Source organism: Lissotriton vulgaris, chromosome 2_1, assembly GCF_964263255.1.
Source record: "Lissotriton vulgaris chromosome 2_1, aLisVul1.2, whole genome shotgun sequence".
In the NCBI taxonomy this organism is placed as follows: domain Eukaryota; kingdom Metazoa; phylum Chordata; class Amphibia; order Caudata; family Salamandridae; genus Lissotriton; species Lissotriton vulgaris.
This window is the reverse complement of record NC_141687.1, coordinates 466,131,086-466,147,825: the sequence shown is the minus strand read 5'-3', so window position 1 is coordinate 466,147,825 and position 16,740 is coordinate 466,131,086. Positions and strand designations below refer to the sequence as shown.

At 46.5% G+C, this 16,740-nt stretch overlaps 1 protein-coding gene across 2 annotated transcripts in view; it reads left to right on the top strand.

Moving 5' to 3' along the window:
- PMS1 (PMS1 homolog 1, mismatch repair system component) overlaps positions 1-16,740 on the top strand; it is a 1,062,426-nt gene that overhangs the window by 721,244 nt on the left and 324,442 nt on the right. The window lies entirely within an intron of this gene.

The following is a 16,740-nucleotide window of genomic DNA, read 5'->3' as shown; positions in this document are numbered from 1 at the left end:
ATGAGCGTCGCTTTCCGGTGGGTAAGTGTCGGAGTTTGTCCCCGGGGGCTGGGTTCTGGCCTACCTGGGGCGCAGACTCTCTACGGGTGATACGGCCCGCGTGTTCAATCCCTCTTTCCCGGTGTGGGGGTGTCAAGAGGCCAAATGGAGACATATGCGGCGGCATTGCAGTCCTCGATGGTGTCTCCCCCTCCTGGGGCGTCCGCGGACCTGTCGCCTTGCGCAGGGCCCTCTGCTGCGCCGCCGGTGGCTCCTGCCTCGGCGTCCACTGGTTCGGATCCAGGCTTGGAGGGTGTGGTGCTGTCGGGGTACAGCTTCTCTGGGGCACCTTCTTCAGGCCATGGCGTCTCCGCCTCGCTGCAAACTCCTGCGGGAGTCCCTGTGGTGTTGCGGGAGGTCGCCGGGGCTCGCGTCGCATCCCTGAGCCCCTCTCGGTCCCTTGGCAGGGTGTTCCTGTCCAAGGCCGAGGTGACGCCGCTGTGGCGCTGGCAGCAGCTGGCCCGTGCTGGGTCACAGGGGTCGGTAAACCCTCCTTGTCCCACTCTGGGTCGAGGCTGTGTGGGGTGGGGACCCCTCTCCTGGCCCCTCTCGACCTCCCCCGCAGGCGGCTGCCTTGACAGCGGGGGTGGGGGTAGTCAGAGGTGGAATCATCCCTGGCACCGCCTCATGGGTTGCCCAGCGATCTACGCCTCTTTCTGAGCCGCGGCTGGTGGAAGGCTTTGTGTCACTCCCCAGGCCCGTCTCGTTCCCACACGTAGTTGGTTACCTTGGTGGAGGTCGGGTCGGTGCCATACCGGCACCGCCCGGGTGCCGGTTCGACTCCAGCCCCACTCCGGTCTACGCTCCGGTCCCCGGTGCGGAGTGACTGGGAGGAACCCTGTCCGGCAACGCCGGATGGTGCCGGCACCTCGTCTCAGACAGCGAACTCTACAGCTCCGCGCAGGGGTCGTACCGGGGATTCGTCTGCAGACGCTCCTTCTTCTCTGGAGGCAGCCTGTATATTGGTGTCATCCTCCCCGGAGAATGGTCGCCGTGTGGTGTCATTTTCACCGGCGTCGAAGGGCGGTTCCCCGCCCTTCCTGAGGCAGAGGTGATCGTCGGAAGAGCAGCAGGTCCCTCATTCTTCGGCTCCTTCTGACTTCCAGGTCTGGCCCTTACCCGCCCCGCTTGGCCTCGGATACAGCTGCCTTAGTTTGCAGCCGTTGCCCACGGAGGAGCTGCTTTCCCTGCGTCGGGGCCCAACGGAGGCGGATGCGGTCTTCGCTCTCCGGTGTTCACATCTGAGGGCATCCTGCGTATGGGTGACCTAGTGGCTCATTTTCCGCAGGACCATCTACTGGAGGTCCTCCACCAGGGCTCTGGTGGAAGGGAAATCTTACTTCCCTTTGAAGGTTCCCTCCTTTCTTCCTTGACGGGGGCCTGGGGGCGTCCTGCCTCAGGGGACCCAGTGTCTCAGCATCTTCTGCACTGGCATCTCCCGGCGCTGCGTGACCCAGCGTGCCTTTCCCTCCACCCCTCTGCCTCCAGTACTCTTTTGCGGACTGCTTTTCCCCTCCCTGCCCCCACTGCTGACTCCACTGCACCGAGAGGTCCGCTGGCTGGACTCTTGAGGGCGCAATATGTTTGCCTCAACCAGTGCTGGCCTGCGGGCTCTGAACAATTTGTGTGTGCTGGCTCCGGCCTCCTCCTGTTTGTGGGACTCTGCTGAGTCCCTGGGATCTGCAACGTCCCAGGAGGGCGGTCAAGGGGACTTACGGTATCATGCGTTGGATTGCTGGGAGTTGGCAGGGCTCCGCCCTGGACATCTCAGAGGTGTTGGGCCGGGCCATGACTTTCTCAGTCGCTCTCCGTCGCCATGCTTGGCTTTGGGATGGAGTATTCCCTGAGAATTTTCGGGAGCGACTTATTGATCTTCCGTTTGATGGCGGCCTGGTGTTCCATGCCCCAGCTGACTCCGCCTTACAGAGGCTCTTGGTAGGGCTCCGTCCTTCTCCTCCTCCTCTGCCTGATCATCCTCCTCCTCCGTACCCTCCTCAGTGATTCCTGAGTCGGGTTGATTCTGGGCCTTCTTAGGCCGCTTGTTGTGGCTGTGGAGTGCGTTGTCTCGCCGTTGCGTCCTTCTTGGGGACATTGGCATTGTTGGCTGTAGGACGGCCCTTTTGTTGATCATGTGTTGGAATTGTTGTGCAGATTTGGCCCTGAGATTAGGCCTTCTGCTTGGGCTTCTTGTCAAGCCTTTCGCAGGGGTGCCTTTTTCCATGTGGCTCTTTTGTTTCTCCTCTGCTGCGGAAGTTCTTCCACAGAGGGTTTCCATATTTTGGGACTTATACTACCCTGGATAGTGGTAGCTGTCATATGGCTTGTGCTCTGCTGGAGGGTTCTGGTCGCCTTCGGGTGCCTGTTCTCCATTGTGTAGGTGGCTTTGTGCCTTGTAGTCGTGTGCGCGGCCACTTGTAGTGGTCTGCCCGGGCATCTCCTCCTCTCCCTACACCTGCCCTGAGGTCTGGGATGTTCCTATGTTCTCCCTTGCCAGGTGCCGCCTACTCTGCCTTCCTGGGGCCACGGGCTGTTCTTCTTGCTTCTGGCAGCTCTGACTGCCGGCACTGTTCTGGCTGCCAGGTGGTTCTCCACCTGGAGTGGGTTCTCCTTCTTTCCCTCGCTTTCTTGGGTCTTCTAGGATTCATCTTCTTCTTCCTCCCTTCCTGTCTTGGCATGGGGTCGAAGCTGTGTTGCCTTGTGGGGCAGTGGGGTGCTTTGTCCTCTCCCACCTCGCCCTTGGGTCTTCTTCAGCCTTCTTCTCCCTCTTAAAATCCTTTTGGGGTCGGTGGGGGTCTTCTTGGGGGGTTCCCCTTGCATGGCAGAGACGAAGTTTTACCTTGTCCGCAGATCTGGTTCCCTCTGTTCTGTGTTGGCTGGTGGGGTCCTTTCGCAGACCCTCCTTACCAGGGGGTATTGCTAGGGTATCTCTTCTACGTGAAGGAATCTGCGGCTAGTAGTCTCTATCAGATGTACGAGTTACTTACCTTCGGTAACGATGTATCTGGTAGAGACTATTCTAGCCGCAGATTCCTTCTTGGCCAGCAATTCCTCCCCTATTCTGAGAGGACCCTTCGGTTGGTCTTCGGTACTCGCCTCCCGGTGGGGGGGGCTGTATCTCCTGTGAGTGCCTTCTTTGTTCTTGACAGGTGGCTCCGTCTGGGGGCTGTTTATTCCTCCTTTGGTTCTCTGGAGGATGGGGCTGGGTGTTTTGGTGCCCTGTTGCTCCGGCTACTCCAGGTTTGGGGGGGGGGGGGTTGTTTTCCATCCTGTCCTCCCTCCCTTCCCCGCCCTTCACCCTCTCCCCTCCCCTCCCTTCCTCCATTGCTATTCTCTGATTAGGAGTCATCTGGCCATGTCTTGCCCTTGTCCCTTGTGGGTGGTTGCCCTTTATGTTGGGGTGACTTGGAGGTTTGTTGTCCCTGTCTGTCTTGGAACTGGTCCCCTTCCTTGCTCAGGTTGGGGGTGGTAGGTTTACTAAGTGTGCCATGACTTTTACGCATGTTCTTTTCCTCCGGGGCACAGGGATGGGAGGCTGTCTATCTGCTGGCAGGGTGGCTGCACAGGGTTCTGCTCGGTCTTCTTCTTTCTTCTTTCCCTACCTTGGGGTTCTGCGGTGTTGACACTACTCTTGGTGGTGTTGTTGGTCACTGTTTCTTTCCACTTTTTTTCTGCTCTTCGCACCCTGTTCCCATGCTTCCACAGTTTTTTATCTTGTGGTTCTGCGTTGTGGTGCGGAAAAGTTCTCCGAAGAAAACTGACGTAGGCGCGCCGGGGCGGGTTTTATGTGACCTCTCTGACGTCACGTATGCGGACGACTCTCGGGCAGAGTCGCATGATGTCGCCCTGCCCCTGGTGCGCAGGAATGCTGTGGCAAAAAAGTTTCCGGATCTAGTCTCGCGCCTGGGGATAATTCTGCATGAAGGAATCTGCGGCTAGAAATGTCTCTACCAGATACATTGTTACCAAAGGTAAGTAACTCGTTTATCAGGCGCCCTCATTGACGAATTCCTATCAGACATACCCCTCAATAAAGTCTGTGATTAAGTAGGGGATTTACTTGATGCCCCTATAACATTAGAATCTCTTAGAGCGGCACTGATCAATATCCACCCTGGTAAAACACCCGGCCCTAACAGATTCCCCAGGTATTTCCTACGGCCGCATATGGCCATATTAAGTCCACATCTTCTAGCAGTACTTCATGAGGCACTTGAACAACGCATTTTACCTGTAGATTGGTGCCATGCTGAAATTGTCGTATTCGTAAAGCCCGATCGCCCCCCTACCTCCACCCCTGGAGAAGATCCCTCTTCATATCGCACCATCTCTCTCCTTAACTTTGAACCTAAGCTCCTCAGTAAAGTTCTTACGGACTGCCTCCACCCACACATCCGAGATCTCGTTCACCCAGATCAGTCTGGCTGTATGCCACAGCGATCCACCTGACAAAACATCCAACAGGTCCACAATGCCCTCACAAGAGCCCAAGAACTAGGCCGACCAGCGGCTGTCCTATTGGCCAACATGGACAAGGCGTTTGATTCCTTAAGCTGGACATACCTCTTCAAAAACAAAAAAAAAAATATATATATATATATATATATATATATATATATATATATATATATATATATATATATATATATATATATATATATTCACTGAAAAAACCATAGGTTTCACACCAGTTATAGTTAGGAATTAGCATTTAAAAAACCTATTAAATTCACTGAAAAAACCATAGGTTTCACACCAGTTATAGTTAGCTGGAAATTTTACTGATATAAAACCATTGAAATTCCCACGTTATAGTTAGTCGGACTCACTATAACTTGCGCGTGCAATGCACTGCTGATGACATCACATATTACATCACTCATGACATGGTCAGTGACATCACTCATGACACCATCCTTGTGACATAGTGACAGACCTTCTTTCACTATAATGTAACCCTTGAGACACATATTCAAAAATAGAAACTGAAATTTTTAAAAAAAATGGAGATACCTATATCAGTTACAACAAGCAATTCAGTAATTCCACTATCTATATACACATCCACTCATTCACCAACAGTTCTATATAGTCACTCATACATATACTCACTCATCATATGAAGTGATACACCTATACATCTTGTTACACACCGACATTCATCCAAAAGTTACTCACACACATATTCTCACATGCAAATAAACTAGTGGACATCCATTTATTTGAATATAGAGTTATACACACACTTCCACTTTACTTCTATTTAAAATTACACATATTTATTCTCTTAAACAATCACTTATAGAAACACATACTTATTTAAACAGGAACTCTTACAATCTCTTACTCTCACATATACTCACTTATATACAACAATATTCACATATACTAGATTAAAACATATGTAGTTACTGATAAAGACACTAGTGAGACAGTCATTCACTCACTAACAAACACATATAGACACTCATCCACACATACAGTCCTGTACATATGCTGTCTTCAAAACACATACAAACAAAGAGTCAGTCACTCATGCATCTATGTGCTAAGTAATACCCCCACCAAACCATATAGACACTCATACTGATACTAATAATAATATCAAATAACCCATATACATACACATGAGTGGATGTGTATTAGATGGTGGTATTACTGAATTGGTTGTTGTAACTGGTATGGGTATATCCACTTTTTTGAAAATATTAGTTTCTATTTTTGAATATGTGTTTCATGGGTTACATTATAGTGAAAGGAGGTCTGTCACTGTGTCACAAGGATGGTGTCATCAGTGATGTCATGAGTGATGTCACTGACCATGTCATGAGTGATGTAATATGTGATGTCATCAGCAGTGCATTGCACGCGCAAGTTATAGTGAGTCCGACTAACTATAACGTGGGAATTTCAATGGTTTTATATCAGTAAAATTTCCAGCTAACTATAACTGGTGTGAAACCTATGGTTTTTTCAGTGAATTTAATAGGTTTTTTAAATGCTAATTCCTAACTATAACTGGTGTGAAACCTATGGTTTTTTCAGTGAATTTCATAGGTTTTTTAAATGCTAATTCCTAACTATAACTGGTGTGAAACCTATGGTTTTTTCAGTGAATTTCATAGGTTTTTTAAATGCTAATTCCTTTGTATATCGAGTTTCTAACCTTTTTTTTTTTTACAATTTGCTGTTTTTTTTTAAGTATTCTTTGTTTTTTTAAATAATTTTTTTCTTTTGCGCTCTGGGTGCGCGCTCCGGGAAGCTTTCAGCTAAGCTCTCCAGTAAGCTTCTCCGAGAGCTCATCTGAAAGCGCACCCAGAGCGCAACTGTCGTTCGTGAAAAAAAAATATGAATGAAAAGTTAATAATAATGCAAAACATTTCGTACCATACAAATAAAATTTGTTTTTTTTAATATGGAAAATGATTATGCATTTCTATAAAAGATTGATGACGTCACTTCGGCGCGCAACGTAAGTGCCCTCGGAAGCGCATACGTGCGCGGCGCCTAAACGCACGGAAAAGCGCCTACGATCGCGCCACGTTTGCGCCCCGGAAGCGCCTACGATCGCGCTGCGTAAACGCACCCGGAAGTGCACCGGAGCGCGCAGCGTAAACGCGTCGGGTCATGTGACCCTAAAATAACACTTTTCATTGGTTGCTAACAGTTTTTTTTTACAATGAATGAAATCCCCACCCATTTCCTTCACTTCTTCTTTCACTTTTGTGACTGAAAGACCTGCCTTTTTTGCTGCTCCATATTCCTGGATTCATCATGGCTGCCAGACCATCCAGCAGTGAAGATGACTCCAATGATTTCATTGATGAAGAGCCTCCTACCCCAAAGGTGAAGGAACATTTCATCTGGAAATTTTTTAAGTTTCCAGCAGGCCAGAAGAAGGTGAATGCACCAAAAGTAGAGTGCAGGATCTGCAAACAGGTCCTGTCACGGGGTAACCCCCCAAAAAAATACTCTTTTGGCAACTTCACCATGATTCGCCATGTGGAGAGGAGGCACCCCCAGAATTTTTCCCGGGAAAGTGTCAGGGCTCTGGCACAGGAGGTTCCCAGAGATGGGGCCTCTACATCAACAGGAGGAGCAACTTCTTCTGGAAGAGAACAATCTCAGGGGCAGGTAGCAAACATTCAACCTGCATTCAACCATGGGGTCGTCAGATGCAGATACTGCAATCAACTCCTCACCTATGGGGAGCAAAGTGTCCTGCTCATGGTTCGGGCATTGGAGAACCATCACTGCCCTTCCCACCCCTAATTTTTTTCTTTTCTTTTTGCTCCTGTTGAGCAGTTTCTATTCCCTGTTTTTGTTCCTGTTCAGTTAAAAGAAGAAAACCAAAAGTTCTTTTCAGAACTACCTCCAATTCTCATCAAAGAGCTATAATCTTAAAAAATGAAGAGTAAGTGAAATATAGTGCATTGATAATTGAAAGGAGAATGAGTAAGAAAGAACAGAAAGGTATGAGAGGTGAAAGGAAGTGAAGTAGGAGGAATGAAAGAAGGTGAGTGTTAGAAAAGAAAGTTATGACACAGTGAATAAACTGGAGGCCTCATTTCTGAAAAGTGACGCATCGCTACGTGAAAATAGCGATGCGTCACTTTTCTGGACGCACTCCTTATGACATTCCAGATATGTCATATTTAATATATGACTAATCAATTCGCAAGGAGTTACAGATATGTCAGTATTTCTGACATATCTGTAAACACAAAAGTAACGCATTGCAGGAGTGCGTCACAAAAGTGACGCAACTCCAGTAATGTGTCCTTTCACATGGAAAAAGCACCATGTGAAAGGTTTGCTGTGAAGCAGGCGCAAGATTTTGGCGCAACTGCATCCTAAAAGTGACGCACTGCGTCATTATTACCAAGCTTTTTGCAAGGAACACCCCCTCTGCATGCATTATACCTGACACTATTTTTTAAAAAGTGACGCATGTACGTACATGGGTCACTTTTTAAAACTCTGCGCCATATTGTATCTGCATCAGGTATAATGTATGCAGAGGGGGCAATCCCTCGCAAAAAGCTTGGTAATAACAACGTACTGAAATCTATGAGATTTCTCTGCGTCACTTTTAGGATGCTATTGCGTCAAAATCTTGCGCCGGCCTCGCATCACTTTTATGTTTACAGATATGTCAGAAATACTGACGTATCTGTAACTCCTTGCAACATGATTCGTCATACATTAAATATGACACATCTGGAATGTCATAAGGACTGTGGACAGAAAAGTGACGCATCACACCAGCAGTGTAATAAAATGTGCCTCGTTGCACTATATTTAAAGGATGCAACAGCATCCTAAAAGTGACGCAGTGAAATCTCAAACATTTCACTACGTCGCTATTACAAAGCTTTTAGTGGGAGAACACCCCCTCTGCATGCATTATACCTCACGCAGATATAATGTGGCGCTTGATTTTAAAAAGTGACCCATCTACCTAGATACCTCACTTTTTAAATATAACGCAACGAGGCACATTTTTTTACACTACTGGTGCAATGCGTCACTTTTCTGTGCGCACTCCTTATGACATTCCAAGTAACGCATTGCTGCAGTGCGTCACAAAAGTGACGCAACTCCAGTAATGTGTCCTTTCAAATGGGGAAAGCAGCATATGAAAGGTCTTGCCTCAGTCTAACACCTGCTGTAAAGCAGGCACAAGATTTTGACGCAACAGCATCCTAAAACTGACGCAGTGAAATCTCAAAGATTTCACTGCGTCGCTATTACAAAGCTTTTTGCGGGAGAACACCCCCTCTGCATGCATTATACCTGACGCTATTTTTAAAAAGTGACGCATCTAGGTACATGGGTCACTTTTTAAAACTCTGCGCCATATTGTATCTGCATCAGGTATAATGTATGCAAAGGGGGCATTCCCCCGCAAAAAGCTTGGTAATAACGACGTACTGAAATCTATAAGATTTCTCTGCGTCACTTTTAGGATGCTGTTGCGTCAAAATCTTGCACCTGCCTCGCATCACTTTTATGTTTACAGATATGTCAGAAATACTGACGTATCTGTAACTCCTTGCAACATGATTCGTCATACATTAAATATGACACATCTGGAATGTCATAAGGAGTGCGCACAGAAAAGTGACGCATAACACCAGCAGTGTAATAAAATGTACCTCGTTGCACTATATTTAAAAAGTGACGCATCTAGATAGATGCGTCACTTTTTAAATATTGCATAACAATGCGCATTTTTTTACACCGCTGGTGCGTCACAAAAATTGACGCACAGGAAGCGCAAAACTAACAGCGCAAGGCCTTCATAAATATGGTCCTGGATTTTCCCCGTGCTTCGCCGGTGCGCGTACCATGCGCTTCCCCCGCGCAAAACGAAAAAAAATTTTTAATGCCCTGCAGGACCCTATTTTAGTCCCTACATCAAACCTAGGGGATCAGAGGGGGTCTACTCTTCCCCCTTATGGTCATTTGCCCCTTTTTTTTTTCAAACCCCTTGTGTCTCGATTTTACCGAGACACAAGATGGCGGCCGCTCCGCACTGTTTAGAATGTTTACAGACAACTGAGAGCCAATCAGCTTCCTGCGCGCAAGTCGCGTGTCGCGCCTGGAGCGCACTCCGGTGCGCGCACGGGAGAGCGCCTATAGATATATATATTTTTTTGAACCTAAATTACTCAAAATCCACTGGAGCACATATCTTGAGACATAGCAAAGGCACATCGGGCTACCAGTCCCTACAATTTTGCCAAGTTTCGTGGAAATCCATTCAGCCGTTCGGGCTAAAAGTGAAATCGACCGCCCTATGGAAATGAACATGGGGAAAACGCGTTTTGGGACCCCCCTTTTATCTTGGCCCCCGCTTAACGTATCCCCCCCAAACTTTCAGGAAAGGACCGGAACCCCGCGAGGCCATTTTCAGGAAATTTTCAGGCAGATTCGTCAACCGGCGCCAAAGTTATTCAAAATAGAATGTTGAGATTTAACATTGAAAATTATCCTAACTATAACTACCTACTGGCGACCGCCAGTAGGTAATATATATATATATATATATATATATATCCAATACCAAATTGCCCTTTGCAACAAGAGGTCACACAGCAACATTCTGCCATCCGGCTTTCATCTGCAGACAGTCTGTCACATACATCGTTTTTCATTATTTCGCCGACGCGTTTCAAGGCAGGAAGCCTCTTCTTCTAGGGCTGCACATCACCACATTGAAGGTTCGCATTTTGCTTTTAACTGACTTTATTTGTTTCCATGACCCCAAATGGGCGTTACCTCATACAAAGTTCATGGTGCATTATGGGGCATGCAGTTAGTAAATCTCAATGTGCTGAATAATGTTATGCATTTTATTTGATCCTTTAGTAGGCGATGCTCGTGAAGGCTGCTTCGTTAAGCATTTAGAATGTTGCGCTTGAAAGGTCCCGATTTGTTCAGAACCAGGCTCTCCCAACTGGCAAACATTTCCATGTCAGCTGGTGACGGTGCTCCTCTTCACGGCCGGGCCGCCGTGTAAGTAAATCCAATACCAAATTGCCCTTTGCAACAAGAGGTCACACAGCAACATTCTGCCATCCGGCTTTCATCTGCAGACAGTCTGTCACATACATCGTTTTTCATTATTTCGCCGACGCGTTTCAAGGCAGGAAGCCTCTTCTTCTAGGGCTGCACATCACCACATTGAAGGTTCGCATTTTGCTTTTAACTGACTTTATTTGTTTCCATGACCCCAAATGGGCGTTACCTCATACAAAGTTCATGGTGCATTATGGGGCATGCAGTTAGTAAATCTCAATGTGCTGAATAATGTTATGCATTTTAGCTGATCCTTTAGTAGGCGATGTTCGTGAAGGCTGCTTCGTTAAGCATTTAGAATGTTGCGCTTGAAAGGTCCCGATTTGTTCAGAACCAGGCTCTCCCAACTGGCAAACATTTCCATGTCAGCTGGTGACGGTGCTCCTCTTCACGGCCGGGCCGCCGTGTAAGTAAATCCAATACCAAATTGCCCTTTGCAACAAGAGGTCACATAGCAACATTCTGCCATCCGGCTTTCATCTGCAGACAGTCTGTCACATACATCGTTTTTCATTATTTCGCCGACGCGTTTCAAGGCAGGAAGCCTCTTCTTCTAGGGCTGCACATCACCACATTGAAGGTTCGCATTTTGCTTTTAACTGACTTTATTTGTTTCCATGACCCCAAATGGGCGTTACCTCATACAAAGTTCATGGTGCATTATGGGGCATGCAGTTAGTCTGCAGATGAAAGCCGGATGGCAGAATGTTGCTGTGTGACCTTTTGTTGCAAAGGGCAATTTGGTATTGGATATATATATATATATTCATTTAAAAAACCATAGGTTTCACACATGTTATAGTTGGCTGGACATTTCACTCATACAAAACCTTTGAAATTCCCCCGTTATAGTTAGTTCAGCTAACTATAACTCGCGCGCCCGCAATGGACTGCTGATGATGTTACATATTACATCACTCATGACATAGTCAGTGACATCACTCATGACATCTCAAATGACATCACTGATTACATCATCCAGTGAATGTGTGTCTTTCTGAAAAATAAATATTTTTTATATATGTATATTTAAAGGTCGATGGAAGAATTAATGGTTAAATAAGTGTCTAAATGGATTTTTTTTTGTAAAATTGATTGGTTAACTGACATATTAAGTGTATCTTAGTGAATACATATATTAGCGAGAAATGTTAAAATATTTAAATATATGTATCAGTGTCTCACTTTGTGTATTAGTGGCTGCATGGGTTGGTGAGTAGCTACATGAGTGTGTATAAGGGTTATTAGTTGTTTTTTTGAGTATCAGTATGAGTGTCTCTATGGTTTGGTGGGGGGTATTACTTAGCGCATAGATGCATGAAGCACTGATTCACTATTTGTGTGTGTTTTGAAGACAGCATGAGTGCAGGACTATATGGGTGGATAAGTGTGTGTATGGGTGTGTTACTGAGTGAATGACTGTCCCAATAGTATTTCTATGAGTAACTACATATGTTTTAATCTAGTATATGTGAGTATTGATGTATATAAGTGGGTATATGTGAGAGTGAGAGATTTGTAGAGTTCCTGTTTAAATAAGTATGTGTTTATATAAGTGATTGTTTAAGAGAGTAAGTATGTGTAGGTTTCCGTAGAAGTAAGTGTGGTAGTGTGTGTATAGCTGTATATGCAAATAAATGGATGTTTGATAGTTTATTTGCCTGTGTGAGTATGTGTGTGAGTAACTCTATGGATGACTGTCGGTGTGTAACAGGATGTATAGGTGTATCATTACATATGATGAGCGAGTACATGTATGAGTGACTATATAGAACTGTTAGTGAATGAGTGGATGTGTATATAGATGCTGGAATTACTGAATAGGTTGTTGTAACTGGTATTGGTATATCAATTTTTTTGAAAATTTTAGTTTCTATTTTTGAATGTGTGTATCAAAGATCATATTACGCTGAGAGGAGGTCTGACACTCTTTCACAAGGATGATGTCACTGACTGTCATGAGTGATGTAATATGTAACATCATCAGAAGTGCATTGCGGGCGCGCGAGTTATAGTAAGCTGATCTAACTATAACGGGGGAATTTCAAAGGTTTTGTATGAGTGAAATGTCCAACTAACTATAAGATGTGTGAAACCTATGGTTTTTTCAATGAATTTGCAAGGTTTTTTAAATGCTAATTCTTAACTATAACGTGTGTGAAGCCTATGTTTTTTTCAGTGAATTTGCAAGGTTTTTAAATGCTAATTCCTAACTATAACGTGTGTGAAACCTATGGTTTTTTTCAGTGAATTTCAAAGGTTTTGTAAACGATAATTATTAAATGTATTATTTTGTTATCTTTTTATACCAATTTACTACATTATTTAAAACTATTTATTTTTAGATATTTTATTTTTTAAATTACATTACATATTTTTAATATCAATTGAAAAAAAATGTTTTGAAAAATATTGAAATTGTAATATATATATTTTTAATTTAATATTTTTTTAATTTATATATATTTTATATAGCAGGCAATGATATTCTATGGAAGGAAATTCAAGTTACTGGGAAGTACAATTACATTTACTTTTCAGGAATAGTAGTGAGCTAGATGTGGAATTAATTCCTCTTTAATCCTGAGGTCCCCTGTGAGCCAACTAGCCCACCAGGTACCTCCAGTATGCGCCAGGCAGCTGTGTTGCAGAGAGGTGTTCAAAAGGCACGCCCCCTTTTTACAACACTCTTCAACACAGCTCCGTAGCACTTACTGGAGATACCTGTTGGACTAGTTGCTCCTTAGGGGACCTCTGGATTGAACAGGAATTAATTCCCCAACTTAAAACGCGCCTCTGGGCATGTTTGCACTCACATCACCTCAAGCCCCGCCCCCTACCTTCACCACTGTGCTAACGCACCCTGTAGAGTGTTCTAAATTGGGGGATTAAGTCCCCTTACATAGCCCGGTGGGCCAACTAGCCCACCGGGAACCTCCAGTATACGCCAGGAGGCTACGTTGCAGAGAGGGGTAATGAGGCCACGCCCCTTTTTTACACTTCTCTGCAACGCAGCCCCCGGGCGCGTTTGCAGAGGGGGATATAATCCCCTTGCATACTGGGGGTCCATGGGGGCCAACTAGCCCACCAGGAACCTCCAGTATGCTCCAGGGGACTGCATTGCAGATAGGTGTAAAGAGGCCTCGCCCCTTTTTACAGCCCCCTGGCGCGTTTGCAGAGGGGGAACTAATTCCCCTTGGAACCTCCAGTATGCGCCAGGGGGCCGCGGTCCCTGTGGCAGTGTGGGGGGCGGGGGGTTGGGGCCCCCCACACTTCTTTTTCACTATGCCCCCGGTATTTGGTGTCCCGGGGGGAGGGGGGGGGGGCGGGAATTTGAAAAAAAGCAGACCGCCAGTAGGTAATATATATATATATATATATATATATATATATATATATATATATATATATTATATATATATATATTATTCTACTGGCAGTCACAGGTAGGTATTTATAGTTACAACCATGTTTCCATAGGAAAAGCATTTTTGACTAGCCTATATCTTTGGTGCCGGTTGACGAATCTTTACGAACTTTCTCCCAGAAAGTGCCCCGGTGAATCTTGTTGACCATGGTAAGTTTCTGTGTTGCAGCGGTCGAAAAGAGTGTGTGTCCCATGTTAATTCGCATAGGAATGTTAGACCCGATTATAGACCGAACAGCTGAACGGAACTACACCAAATGGCAGGAAGGTAGGTGTTGGTCCAGAAAGTGACCTTTGTGTAAACTGGTGTAAATTTGTTGAGGAGTTTTGAAAATATTAAGGAAAATACAAATTTGTATATATGGGGATGCAGATCCTCCGAGGAACCGACAGACCCAATGCCCAAATCTAATTGGCTGCTATGAAAAAAGTGTGTTTGAATTTACTTAACTTTTGTGCAAGGAAAAATTTACTGAGCGAAAATTAATAAAAAGATGATTTAAAAAAAATCCGATTGGCTGCCAGCACTTCAAACCAGGAAATGTTGGCAGCGATAAAACAAAAAGTAAAAAAAGAGAAGGGGGCACGGTAGGAATACTCTGACCCTCCAGGACTCTTGACTTTGCGGACCCCCGGGAACCACCACCTACCCGGCTATTATATGTGTAATGGTGAGCATCATAAACCCCCACCCCTCCCGACCACCACTTCTCCGGGGCCAAATTATGTTCTTATATTATGGAGGGTTTGCGCTGCCCCAATCAAAGGCTGTTCTCAGCCCCAGGGATCGCCACCTCCCTGAGGCAGGCCCTACTAAATGAAAGGAGGGGTGCTAAGTGGCCCCCCTCTGTGAGCCACAGATGGCCCTGGGAACCCTCCCGCCCCCCATCCTTCCCCCTCCCAGGAGCCAACTCCTGCTATGTCACGGGGTGCCCACCACCGGGGCATTGCTGTTTACTGTGGTTTGGTGGGAGCTTTAACCGCTCCCGCCAAGCTAAAGGAAAAACTCCTCTTCCAGCAAGCGCGAGCAGTGAAAATGCTGTCAAGCGAGCAGGAAAATAGATGAATTGCTTTTACACAGAGATCTGCATGTTTAGCAGCTCCCTCTGTATCAAAGCAGTTCCAGCTTCCGCAGGAGGCGGGGATCTGGCCGGGACTGCAGGGGCCTTAAGGCTCCCCCACGGTCCCCAACACTAGAACGTAGGCGCCTTTGGTAAGACCCGGGCACCCAACTAGAGGCCGGGCCCAGGGGATACGGTCCCTGGGACTGAAATTAGCCCAGGTGGGGGGCCGATTGGCTCCACCTCCCTTTTGGCTAAAAAAAAATACATTAAATAGGCCAGGGGTTGGGGTCTCCCTAGGCCAAAATCCACCCGGGGTAGGGTGGCCAAGCAGCCCCACCCCACCGGAATACTTTTAAAAAAATGTAAAAGACCAGCAGGTCGCCAGAGTTCCCGTGCCAAATTTTCACCACTCTGCAAATGAGCATCCTGGTGCACTACTGGTTGGGGGATGCAGTCCCCTTGCCTCCATGGGGGCCAGAAACCCTCCTGTTACATCCAGTAAGTCACAAACAGCTGGATTGCTGAGAGAGCTTCTGTAGTAGGGGATCTCTGTGTATAGTCATAATCTAGTGAATAGTCCCGCCCATGTGCGTGAACCCCGGAGCAATCAAAAATAATCTCTTAAAGTGTCGAAAAAATGCAGAACTGCACAGACACTGAAGAGAGAATTTAAAGACATATAATGCAGCCTATAAACAGGCTACACTGTCCAGTACTTCACCTAGAAATTCCACCAAAAATCCACAAACAGCAAAGCCTGTCCAGATTTCCTTTGCCCTAGCAGCAAAAACCCTCTGAAATGATAGAGAGTAAGACATGGACAGACAAGCCCCATAGGCTGCCATTATGTGGCTCAAAACAGGGTACTGTGCCTTTAAGAGAACTTTCCAGAACTTCACAGTATCCCACAATGCACTGCAGGTCCCTTTTACTTTCAGTTCTTTTTTCCGGCTCCTGCAAGCAGGACCCTGGAGCATTGAGCTCTCCCTTTTTAAGGGTTTTTGGTGATTTTTTCACTACTTTTCTCAAGTTAAGTGCTTTATTGTACTTTGGTGCCTTTCTCCTTGGTTCTTGCACTCTGTTTTTTGTCGAATATGCCTGCTTTACTCGATAAATGCCCGGAGTGCTCCAGGAAGAAGGCCAAATCGGATCCCCATGAGGTGTGTATCCTCTGCCTTCCCTCTTCACATATCCCAGAGGAGTGTGTGATATGTCAAGGCTTCTCTGGCAGGACCCTGAAGGACAGGAAGAAGATCAGACTTCAGGGCCTCGAGGAAAGAAGATTGAAGGCACAAGGTGGGTCTGGAGGGGCTTCTTCTGCCCATGCTGAGGCCTCTGGGGGGCTCCCCAGGGGCAGGAGGCCAGCAAACGTCACCATTCTCCACCTGGGTCTGTTGCGCCCACTACGGCGTCGAGAGGAATGACTACGGTCTGCTCCCCATCGTCTGAGGCCAAACGCAGTTGACGCTCTGCGTCGAGGGATGTTACTAGACCATCGAAGTCCCCGGTGACTGTCTCTTCGTTGTCGACTTCGAGCTTTCGACGTCGACAGTCGGCGCTCGCCGTCGAGGCGACACCGCCGTTCGCCGTCGGCGAAAAGGAGGCGTTCGGCGTCGAGGGAGTCCTCGT